The sequence below is a fragment of the Leucoraja erinacea genome, chromosome 40 (assembly GCF_028641065.1).
Source record: "Leucoraja erinacea ecotype New England chromosome 40, Leri_hhj_1, whole genome shotgun sequence".
Classification (NCBI taxonomy): Eukaryota; Metazoa; Chordata; class Chondrichthyes; order Rajiformes; family Rajidae; genus Leucoraja; species Leucoraja erinaceus.
Genome location: NC_073416.1, coordinates 4354249 through 4366508, shown reverse-complemented (window position 1 = coordinate 4366508; position 12260 = coordinate 4354249). Strand labels below are relative to the sequence as shown.

Below are 12260 nucleotides of genomic sequence, written 5' to 3'. Positions count from 1 at the left end.
CACTGCAGGCTGGGCCTACACTCACACTGCAGGCTGGGCCTACACTCACACTGCAGGCTGGGCCCCACACTCACACTGCAGGCTGGGCCTACACTCACACTGCAGGCTGGGCCTACACTCACACTGCTGGGCCTACACTCACACTGCAGGCTGGGCCCACACTCACACTGCAGGCTGGGCCTACACTCACACTGCTGGGCCTACACTCACACTGCTGGGCCTACACTCACACACACTGCTGCAGGCCACACTCACACTGCCTGGGCCTACACTCACACTGCAGGCTGGGCCTACACTCACTGCAGGCTGGGCTACTCCAGGCTGGGCCTACACTCACACTGCAGGCTGGGCCTACACTCACACTGCAGGCTGGGCCTACACTCACACTGCAGGCTGGGCCTACACTCACACTGCAGGCTGGGCCTACACTCACACTGCAGGCTGGGCCTACACTCACACTGCAGGCTGGGCCTACACTCACACTGCAGGCTGGGCCTACACACTCACACTGCTGCTGGGCCCACACTCACACTGCAGGCTGGGCCTACACTCACACTGCAGGCTGGGCCTACACTCACACTGCAGGCTGGGCCTACACTCACACTGCTGGGCGTACACACACTCTGTAGGCTGGGCCTACACTCACACTGCTGGGCCTACACTCACACTGCTGGGCCTACACTCACACTGCAGGCTGGGCCTACACTCACACTGCAGGCTGGGCCTACACTCACACTGCAGGCTGGGCCTACACTCACACCGCTGGGCCCACACTACACTGCTGGGCCCCTACACTCACACTGCTGGGCCACACTCACACTGCAGGCTGGGCCCCACACTCACACTGCAGGCTGGGCCCACACTCACACTGCAGGCTGGGCCTACACTCACACTGCTGGGCCCCGCCCTGCCACCCTTCAACACTTCCCACGCCCACCCTCAGGACATATCTCTCTCTCTCTCTCTCTCTCTCTCTCTCCCTCTCTCTCTCTCTCTCTCTCTCTCTCTTCTCTCCCTCTCTCTCTCTCTCTCTCTCTCTCTCCTCCTCTCTCTCCCTCTCTCTCTCTCACTCTCCCTCTCTCCTCCTCTCTCCTCTCTCTTCCCCCTCTCTCCCTCCCCCCCCTCCCCCCCTCTCTCTCTCTCCCTCCTCTCTCCCCCCTCCCTCTCTCCCCCTCTCTCCCTCTCGCTCCTCTCCTTCTCTCCCTCTCTCCCCCTCTCCCCCCTCTCTCCCTCGTCTCTCTCTCTCTCCCGCTCTCTCTCCTCTCTCCCTCCCCCTCCCCCCCCTCTCTCCCTCTCTCTCTCTCCTCTCCTCTCTCCCTCTCCCCTCACTCCCTCCCTCTCCATCTCCCTCCCATATTTTAGATTCAGAGACAGTTTCTTCCCAGCTGTTATCAGGCAACTGAACCATCCTACCACAACCAGAGAGCAGTGCTGAACTACTATCTACCTCATTGGTGACCCTCGGACTATCCTTGATCGGACTATCCTGGCTTAACCTTGCACTAAACGTTATTCCCTTATCCTGTATCTGTACACTGTGGACGGCCCGATTGTAATCATGTGTTGTCTTTCCGCTGACTGGTTAGCGCGCAACAGAAGCTTTTCACTGTACCTCGGTACACGTGACAATAAACTCAACTAAACTAGTCCATGTGTTATACAGCCACGGAGTCATCCAGAGCACCCATTTTGTTCCAATGCAGACGAGGAAAGGGCATAGAATATCTAATTATTCACAGCTTTCTGTTTTTGGTACAACATGCCTGAGGCGTGGAACATTGTGGTGCGCTGTGAAATGTGCACAGAATCTGTACACTGTCGAATCTGGAAGCAATTGGCGATTCGCAGTCATTCTTCCAACAATCTTTCCTGCTACTTGCAGCACAATGTACAGGCATGCAGGACCCAGCAATGAGGTTCCCCTCCAGAATATACCCAGAACGGCCTTCCCCTCCTCACCCAGAGCAGCAAACACTATCTTCAGTTCACGTCGCAAAAAGGAACTGCAGATGCCGGTTTATGCCAAAGAAAAGCACAAAGTGCTGGAGTAACTCAGCGAGTCAGGTAAAGGCAGTAAAGTCCGAGGGTCACCAATGAGGTAGATAGTAGTTCAGGGCTGCTCTCTGGTTGTGGTAGGATGGTTCAGTTGCCTGATAACAGCTGGGAAGAAACTGTCCCTGAATCTGGAGGTGTGCGTGTGTGCGTTTGTTTTCACACTTCTGTACCTCTTGCCCGAAGGGAGAGAGGAGAAGAGGGAGTGGCCGGGGGTGAGATCATCCCCAGTAGACAATAGACAATAGGTGCAGGAGTAGAGGCCATTTGGCCCTTCGAGCCAGCACTGCCATTCAATGTGATCATGGCTGATCATCCCCAATCAGTACCCCGTTCCTGCCTTCTCCCCATATCCCCTGACTCCGCTATCTTTAAGAGCCCCATCTAGCTCTCTGGAGATAATGATGAGAAAGCACCACTTGCTCCGTGATTTCCCACAGACCGTCCCTGAACGGATTGGGGAGTCGCTGGCAGCGTTGCAATAGTGATACCGTGTCCTGTGTGACTGTGTGAATGGCTACATTGTGTCCACTGGCACTGTCGCAGTGAACGGAACGGCCTGGGTTCACGGCCCTGACCGCATTTGTCAGTGCATGACGGCAGTGTTTAAAACAGGGGCTGGTCCCTGCGAATAACTAGTGCAAGCACCCTTGCCCTTTGCTTCAGTTCAGCCCCAGCTGAGTTTATTGTCACGTGTACCGAGGTACAGTGAAAAACTTTTTGATGCGTGCTAACCAGTCAGTGGAAAGACAACGCATGATTACAATCGAGCCGTCCACAGTGTAGCTACAGTGTTGTACAGAGGGGAAGTACAAGGGGATCTGGGGGTCCTTGTTCATCAGTCTATGAAAGTAAGCATGCAGGTACAGCAGGCAGTGAAGAAAGCCAATGGCATGTTGGCTTTTATACCAAGAAGAATCGAATATAGGAACAAAGAGGTCCTTCTGCAGTTGTACAGAGCCCTAGTGAGACCACACCTGGAGTATTGTGTGCAGTTTTGGTCCCCTAATTTGAGGAAGGGCATTCTTGCTATTGAGGGAGCCCAGCGTAGGTTCACCAGGTTAATTCCCGGGATGGCGGGACTGTCATATGCTGAGAGAATGGAGCAGCTGGGCTTGTACACTATGGAGTTTAGAAGGATGAGAGGGAATCTTATTGAAACATATAAGATTGTTAAGGGTTTGGACACGCTAGAGGCAGGAAACACGTTCCCGATGTTGGGGGAGTCCAGAACCAGGGGCCACACAGTTTAAGAATAAGGGGTCAACCATTTAGAACGGAGACGAGGAAACACTTTTTCTCACAGAGAATGGTGAGTTTGTGGAATTCTCTGCCTCAGAGGGCGGTGGAGGCCGGTTCTCTGGATGCTTTCAAGAGAGAGCTAGATAGGGCTCTTAAAGATAGTGGAGTCAGGGGATATGGGGAGAAGGCAGGAACGGGGTACTGATTGGGGGATGATCAGCCATGATCACATTGAATGGCGGTGCTGGCTCGAAGGGCCGAATGGCCTCTACTCCTGTACCTATTGTCTATTGTTTACAGTGCAGGACAAGGGAATAACTGATGCCTGAGCTTGGGTCTCCAGTAGAGGGAGGCGGGTATGCGTAGGTGAGATAGAGAGAGGGCGCACATTCATTCGGCACGCTAGCCCCATCAGTATCAGTCAGAGAGAATGAGCATCAACAGGACCCAAACCTTCCCCAGTACTTTCAGCCCATCCATCACCCTCTCCTAGCCCCTCATCTTCTCTCTCTTCCTACGAGGCGCTCCTTAAAACCCACAGTATTGGGATAGTATAGTATTGGCGCAGACTCGATGGACCGAAGGGCCGTATGACCCCGCAAAAGGCGGGAAGGGTGAAGAAGGAGGAGGGGGTATTAAGAATTGAAGGGATCAATGTTTATACCGCTGGATTGTAAGTTATGCCCGGAATACGAGGTGCTGTTCCTCCAGTTTGCGCTGGTCCTCACTCTGGCAATGGTGGAGGCCCTGGACAGGAAGGTCAGTGTGGGAATGGGAGGGGAGTTAACATTTTTAGCTTGGTATAATTGGTGTAAGTGCACTTTGTCCCGAGTGTGTGTAGGGTAGTGTTAGTGTGCGGGGATCGCTGGTTGGCACGGACTCAGTGGGCCAAAGGGCCTGTTTCCGCGCTGTATCTCTAAACTAGGCGTAAGAAGGTGCTTATGCCCCTGTCCCACTTAGGAAGCCTGAACGGAAACCTCTGGAGACTTTGCGCCCCACACAAGTTTTCCGTGCGGTTCCCGGAGGTTGCAGGAGGTTGCAGGTGGTTGCCGGAGGTTGCAGGTTGTGGAAGCAGGTAGGGAGACTGACAAAAACCTCCGGGAACCGCACGGGAACCTTGGGTGGGGCGCAAAGTCTTCAGAGGTTTCCGTTCAGGTTTCCTAAGTGGGACAGGGGCATTACGATGACAGCATCGACTGTATGCCTGAAAGCTGGGAACAGTAAAAAACGGCAGCAGAACAACCAACAAATAAATATGGAAAAGCAAGCAAGGAAACTGACAAGGAACGTGAAACAGATTGGAAGTGTTTCTTGAGGTACAAAAAGGGGGGGGGGGGGAATAATTCGACTCTCTTATGGGACAGAGACAGGAAAGTGCATAATGGCATAAAGGAAATTAAAACAGCAGCGGAATTAAATAAATACTTTGTGTCCGTCTGCACAGAAGAAGATACAACAAAAAGAACAGAAATACTAGAGATACAAGTGTCCAGTGAAAACTAGTTAAGAACATCCTTGAGGAAGGACATCCTTGTGATTGAGGCAGTGCAGCGTAGGTTCACCAGATTGATCCCTGGGATGGCGGGACTGTCATATGAGGAAAGATTGAAAAGACTAGGCTTGTATTCACTGGAGTTTAGAAGGATGAGGGGGGGGGGGAATCTTATAGAAACATATAACATTATAAAAGGACTGGACAAGCTAGATGCAGGAAAAATGTTCCCAATGTTGGGCGAGTCCGGAACCAGGGGGGCCACACAGTCTTAGAATAAAGGGGAGGCCTAAAGACTGAGGTGAGAAAAAAACGTTTTCACCCAGAGAGTTGTGAATTTGTGGAATTCCCTGCCACAGAGGGCAGTGGAGGCCAAGTCACTGGATGGATTTAAGAGAGAGTTAGATATAGCTCTAGGGGCTAGTGGAATCAAGGGATATGGGGAGAAGGCAGGCACGGGTTATTGATTGGGGACGATCAGCCATGATAACAATGAATGGCGGTGCTGGCCCAAAGGGCCGAATGGCCTCCTCCTGCACCTATTTTCTATGTTTCCATGTTTCTATGTAACTGTGGGGGAAAAAATAAGTATTAGTTTAGAGGTAGACACAAAATGCTGCAGTAACTCAGCGGGACTGGCAGCATCTCTGGAGAGAAGGAATGGGTGACGTTTCGGGTCGAGACCCTTCTTCAGACTTCAGTATTAGTTTAGTTGAGTTTATTGTCACGTGTATCGAGGTACAGTGAAAAGCCTTTGTCGCATGCTAACCAGTCAACAGAAGGACTATACACAATTACAATCGAGCCGTCCACAGTGTACAGATACAGGATAAAGGAATAACTTGCAAGGCAGTGCGAGCATTAGATGCATCAGCAAGCCTGGCAGCTGAGTGATAACTAATTATTCTGGCAGCGGGTAGAGCTGCTGCCTCACAGAGCGAGAGATCTGGGTTCCGATCTTGACCTCGAGTGCTGTCCATACGGAGTTTGCACGTTCTCCCCATGACCGATCGGGTTTTCTCCGGAAGTTCTGGTTTTGTAGGTTAATTGGCCCTCTGTAATTCCTCTGTAATTGGCCCCCTCGTGTGTAGGATATTCTAGTGGGATAACATCGAACTAATGTGAATGTCCGATTGCAGGTCGGCATGGACTCGGTGGGCCGAAGGGCCTGTTTCAATGCTGTATCTCTAACCTAAACGAGAGCTTTGAAAGTGTACGCTGTGGAGTGATACTAAGTGTATGCCATAGAAAGTGAAATGATAGTGGGTGTGTTTCAAGAGATTCAGCATGGAAACAGACCCTTCTGCCCATCGAATCCACACCAACCATCGATCACTAGTTTGCACACTAGTTTCATGCTATCCCACTTTCTCATCCACTCCCTGCACAATTTACAGCGGGGCCGATTAAACCTGCAAACCCGCACGTCTTTGGAGTGTAGGGGTAAACCGGAGCACCCGGAGAAAACCCTCGCGGGTCACAGGGAGAGCGTGCAAGCTCCACACACACAGCACCTCGGCTGCCCCCACATCCCAACAACTTCACAACCCCGTCGACTTGTAAAACACTGGTGGGGCGCGGAAATCGGGATACAAATGGAGGTCTTTGTTTCAAAGAGATGTCTGAAACGCGATATCCCATTGAGATTAAGTTTTTAACAGGGAACTGGGTCTGGAACACCAAAACGGTGCTGCAAAAAAACAAGGGGATTATCTACACAGGAACCTCTTATCCCGAAGTCCTGAAAATACTGTCAGACACACACACACACACACAAGGGAAAGGCTAGATTTGCAACAACAATGTTGTCTGAGCTGTTTTAAGACGGCCATGGCCGCAAGATAGTGTTACAGATGCCTCCAAATTGCAACATGCCTCTCAAACAGGCAGTCACAGCATCGAGAGTGGATCAGCAAGCCAGCTCTTCCCTTCTCCCCCTTCACATGAGCGCTGTGTTGGTCGAGTCTGCTCATGAGATCATTGTGGGCTGGAGTTAGAGAGAGAGAGAGAGAAAGAGAGAGAGATTTTAAATTTCAATCTGAAGGAACAGTTAGTGAGCGATAGAGAGCTGGCGAAAGTGGGACTGGGAGTGGGGACATTGAGATTGGAGAGAGAGGGGGGGGAGGGAGGGAGGGAGGAGAGGGAGGGGAGGGGAGAGAGAGAGGAGGGGAGGGAGAGGGGGGTAGGGAGGGGAGGGAGGAGGGAGGGAGGGAGGGAGGGGAGGGAGAGAGAGAGGAAGAGAGTAGAGGGAGGGGGAGTGAGAGACAGGGAGAGGGAGGGGGAGAGAGAGACAGAGAGAGAGGGGGGGAGGGAGGGGGTGAGAGAGGGAGGGGAGGGACTGCCTGACACTGGGATTTGGTGGGACAGGAACAACGAGTGGAGTGAGCAGATTGATTCATTGGCCCTGTCTCGATCCACAAGTTAAAGTGAGCGTTTCTCTGGAAGGGTTGGAGGGTGATCTGGTGTAGTTCGGCACACACTGGGACTGCGGGGGAGACGGGAGAGTTGCCTGATCGGAGGGTGAGTACTGTGTGTGGGTGTGTGTGTGGGTGTGTGTGTGGGGGGTGGGGGGGCAATGCCTTTTGTTCTGCGCTCCTTTGCAGACGATGACAGACAGGCTGCTCTCTCTCTCTCCGGCCGCTGGCCCGAAGTTGTTGCTTCATTCCCGGCAGGGGCAGGGGCAGGGAGATGGGGGTCCCACCTTTCGCTGCGTTACACGGGGCGGGGGGCTGCCTTGGGCGAGAGAGGGGAGGGAGGGAGAGCAGGAGAGAGGGAGAGGGAATGAGAGAGAAGGAGGGAGGGAGAGAGAAGGAGGGAGAGAGAGAGAGAGGGAGAGAAGGAGAGAGGGAGAGAAGGAGAGAGGGAGAGAAGGAGGAGAGGGAGAGAGAGGAGAGAGGGAGAGAAGGAGAGAGGGAGAGAAGGAGAGAGGGAGAGGAGGGAGAGAGGAGGGAGAGGGGGAGAGAAAGAAAGAAAGAAAGAAAGAAAGAAAGAAAGAAAGAAAGAAAGAAAGAAAGAAAGAAAGAAGAGAAAGAGAAAGAGGGAGAGAGAGAGAGAGGGAGGGTGAGAGAAGGAGGAAGAGGGAGAGGGAGGGAGAGAGAGAGGAAGAGGGAGAGAGGGATGGAGGGAGAGATAGAGAGAGTGAGGGGGAGGGAGAGGGGGAGAGGGGAAGAGAGAGAAGGAGGGAGAGAGAAGGAGTGAGGGGGAGAGAGAACGAGGGAGAGAGAAAGGGACAGAGAGAGGGAGGAAGAGAGAGGGAGTGAGGAAGCTCCCGGGAAAGACCTCACATGAAGCGTGGCGACACAAGTAAGGAAACACAGCGACCAACTGGCAGGACCATGTCACCCACTGTGTGTACCAGCGCTGTGTGTGTGTGTGTGTGTGTGTGTTTGGGCAGGGGATATAAACGGGCTATCCGGCTGTGGGATCCAGCGCTGGGAGTTGGCCCTGGGCTGCTTGTTTTCGGGGGGCAACCCGAGCAAGAACGGTCTTTGACTTTGTTACAGCGCTTTGTTTCCTGTAAAGACTGACTTGTAAACCGACACAAAAAGCTGGAGTAACTCAGCGGGACAGGCAGCATCTCTGGAGGGAAGGGACAAGTCGAGACCCTTCCTCAGACTGACTCGTGTTCAGTTGTCTGGGTACCGAACTGTTGAACTAAAAACGAAAAGTCGATTGATGAGAGGGTCAGGGCTGGTTTTTAAGCTGGACTCGTGTTATAGACTCCACTTATGGTGAACTCTCATTCGTGGAGTTTATGAAGGAACTGCAGATGCTGGTTTACACCGAAGGTAGACACAGAATGCTGGAGTAACTCAGCGGGTCAGGCAGCATCTGTGGAGAACATGGATAGGTGACGTTTCACAGAGTGTTGGAGTAACTCAGTGGGTCAGGCAGCATCTGTGGAGAACATGGATAGGTGACGTTTCACAGAGTGCTGGAGTAACTCAGATTGAGATTCAAACGTTATTAACATTGTCAGTGTACAGTACAGAGACAACTAAATGCAGTTAGCATCTCCCTAGAAGAGCGACATAGAATATGAGCAATAAATAAATCTATTTACGTGCATACAGTCATAGTAGTGCAATTATTTTTTCCGGGGGGGGGGGTGGTGATTGGCAGTCGCCGAGGTACGTTGTTGAGTAGAGTGACAGCCGCCGGGGAGAAGCTGTTCCTGGACCTGCTGGTCCGGCAACGGAGAGACCTGTAGCGCCTCCCGGATGGTAGGATGGTAAACAGTCCATGGTTGGGGTGAGAGCAGTCCTTGGCGATGCTGAGCGCCCTTCGCAGACAGCGCTTGCTTTGGACAGACTCAATGGAGGGGAGCGTGGAACTGGTGATGCGTTGGGCAATTTTCACCACCCTCTGCAATGCCTTCCGGTCGGAGACAGAGCAGTTGCCATACCATACTGTGATGCAGTTGGTAAGGATGCTCTCGATGGTGCAGCGGTAGAAGTTCACCAGGATCTGAGGAGACAGATGAACCTTCTTCAGTCTCCTCAGGAAGAAGAGACGTTGATGAGCCTTCTTGATCAGTGTTGAGGTATTGTGGGTCCAAGAGAGGTCATCCGAGATGTTGACTCCCAGGAACCTGAAGCTAGAAACACGTTCCACCTCCGTCCCGTTGATGTGGATGGGGGTGTGCGTGCCGCCCCTGGACTTCCTGAAGTCTACAATGAGCTCCTTGGTCTTTTATGAGCTCCTTGGTCTCAGCAGGTCAGGCAGCATCTGTGGAGGACACGGGGAAGTGGGGTGGCAAGGTAGTTTGGGACCCGTTCAGCATTCGAGGTGAAAGAAGCGCCCGTTCTTTGAACAGCCTCCCAGCCAAGGACGCGGGCGAATTTGCGACTTGCAGAAGGTCCTTTACGAACAATTTGTTCCGTCAAAGTTACGGGAAGGTTTAGTTTGATGTTGACTCTCGGGGAGCTGAGCTCACACCAGCCGCTGTTTGTGGCCAGGGGGGCAGAGGGCAAGATACAGAGAGACAACATCTACATTTACATCTACATCTACATTTGCCATAGAGGGAGTGCAGAGACGGTTCACCAAACTGATTCCTGGGATGTCATGACTGTCTTATGAAGAAAGACTGGATAGACTTGGTTTATACTCTCTAGAATTTAGGAGATTGAGAGGGGATCTTATAGAAATTTACAAAATTCTTAAGGGGTTGGACAGGCTAGATGCAGGAAGATTGTTCCCGATGTTGGGGAAGTCCAGGACAAGGGGTCACAGCTTAAGGATAAGGGGGAAATCCTTTAAAACCGAGATGAGGAGAACTTTTTTCACGCAGAGAGTGGTGAATCTCTGGAACTCTCTGCCACAGAGGGTAGTTGAGGCCACTTCGTTGGCTATATTTAAGAGGGAGTTAGATGTGGCCCTTGTGGCTAAGGGGATCAGGGGGTATGGAGAGAAGGCAGGTACGGGATACTGAGTTGGATGATCAGCCATGATCATATTGAATGGCGGTGCAGGCTCGAAGGGCCGAATGGCTTACTCCTGCACCTAATTTCTATGTTTCTATGTTTCTATCAATGCTTGTCCTCCATGTCTGAAGCGGGTCCTGAAAGGCGATATAGATGGGGGAATAAAAGAGACGTTAGCTGGGATTTATTACAGCTTTGCTTTCCAAAAGCTTTCAGCGTGTCAAGTGTTATTCCCTGAGACAAAGGGGGCAGCATCAGAAGAAAGCTAGGGCAGTGTCGGGCAGGTAGACAAAATTGCTGGAGAAACTCAGCGGGTGCAGCAGCATCTATGGAGCGAAGGAAATAGGCAACGTTTCGGGCCGAAACCCTGAAGGAAATAGGCAACGTTTCGGGCCGAAACCCGGAAGGGTTTCGTCCCGAAACGTTGCCTATTTCCTTCGCTCCATAGATGCTGCTGCACGCGCTGAGTTTCTCCAGCATTTTTGTCTTACCTTCGATTTTCCAGCATCTGCAGTTCCTTCTTAAACACTGTGTCTGGGAGTAATCGGAAAGCTAGCATAGTTTCGGAATCGGAATCGGAAAGCCATCAAAAGTAATCGGAAAGCCATCAAAGTTAGCTGTGATCACGGAAACTACTAATCAGTTTGTAGGGAAACGCGATCCATTGCAAGGTGTTGGAGATGCAAAAAACTGCAGAAGATGGGCTCAAAATGCTGGAGTCACTCAGCGGGTCAGGCAGCATCTGTGGAGAACATGGATAGGTGACGTTTCACAGAGTGCTGGAGTAACTCAGCGGGTCAGGCAGCATCTGTGGAGAACATGGATAGGTGGCGTTTCACAGAGTGCTGGAGTAACTCAGCGGGTCAGGCAGCATCTGTGGGGAACATGGATAGGTGACGTTTCACAGAGTGCTGGAGTAACTCAGCGGGTCAGGCAGCATCTGTGGGGAACATGGATAGGTGACGTTTCACAGAGTGCTGGAGTGACTCAGCGGGTCAGGCAGCATCTGTGGAGAACATGGATAGGTGACGTTTCACAGAGTGCTGGAGTAACTCAGCGGGTCAGGCAGCATCTGTGGAGAACATGGATAGGTGATGTTTCGGGTCCAGACAATAGACAATGGGTGCAGGAGTAGGCCATTCGGCCCTTCGAGCCAGCACCGCCATTCAATGTGATCACGGCTGATCATTCCCAATCAGTACCCTGTTCCTGCCTTTTCCCCATATCCCCTGACTCCGCTATTTTTAAGAGCCCTATCTAGCTCTCTCTTGAAAGCATCCAGAGAACCTGCCACCACCGCCCTCTGAGGCAGAGAATTCCACAGACTAAAAACCACTCTCTGTGAGAAAAAGTGTTTCCTCGTCTCCGTTCTAAATGGCTTACTCCTTATTCTTAAACTGTGTGTGGCCCCTGGTTCTGGACTCCCCCAACATCGGGAACATGTTTCCTGCCTCTAGCGTGTCCAAGCCCTTAGCAATCTTATATGACTCGATGAGATACCCTCTCATCCTTCTAAACTCCATAGTGTACAAGCCCAGCTGCTCCATTCTCTCAGCATATGACAGTCCCGCCATCCCGGGAATTAACCTTGTAAACCTACGCTGGGCTCCCTCAATAGCAAGAATGTCCTTCCTCAAATTAGGGGACCAGAACTGCACACAATACTCCAGTGTGGTCTCACTAGGGCTCTGTACAACTGCAGAAGGACCTCTTTGCTCCTATATTTGATTCCTCTTGTTATAAAAGCCAACATGCCATTTGCTTTCTTCACTGCCTGCTGTACCTGCATGCTTACTTTCATAGACTGATGTACAAGGACCCCCAGATCCCATTGTACTTCCCCTTTTCCCAACTTGACATCATTTAGACAGTAAGCCAGCCTTCGGGCCGAGGAACTGCAGATGTTGGAATCCTGAGCAACACACAAAGTGCTGGAGGAACTCAGCGGGCCAGGCAGCATGTGTGTGGAGGGAAATGGATGGGCAGTCTTGTTTCAGTTTGGTTTTGTATAGAGTTATGGTGATGAAACAGGCCATTCGGCCCACCGA

At 51.9% G+C, this 12260-nt stretch overlaps 1 protein-coding gene across 1 annotated transcript in view; it reads left to right on the top strand.

The window, feature by feature from the left end:
- Positions 1–7064: 7064 nt before the first annotated feature.
- LOC129714628 (transmembrane protein 198-like) overlaps positions 7065–12260 on the top strand; it is a 40898-nt gene continuing 35702 nt past the window's right edge. The window contains 1 exon segment of the mRNA XM_055664324.1: positions 7065–7306. The gene's annotated coding sequence lies outside the window, so the exon portion shown is untranslated.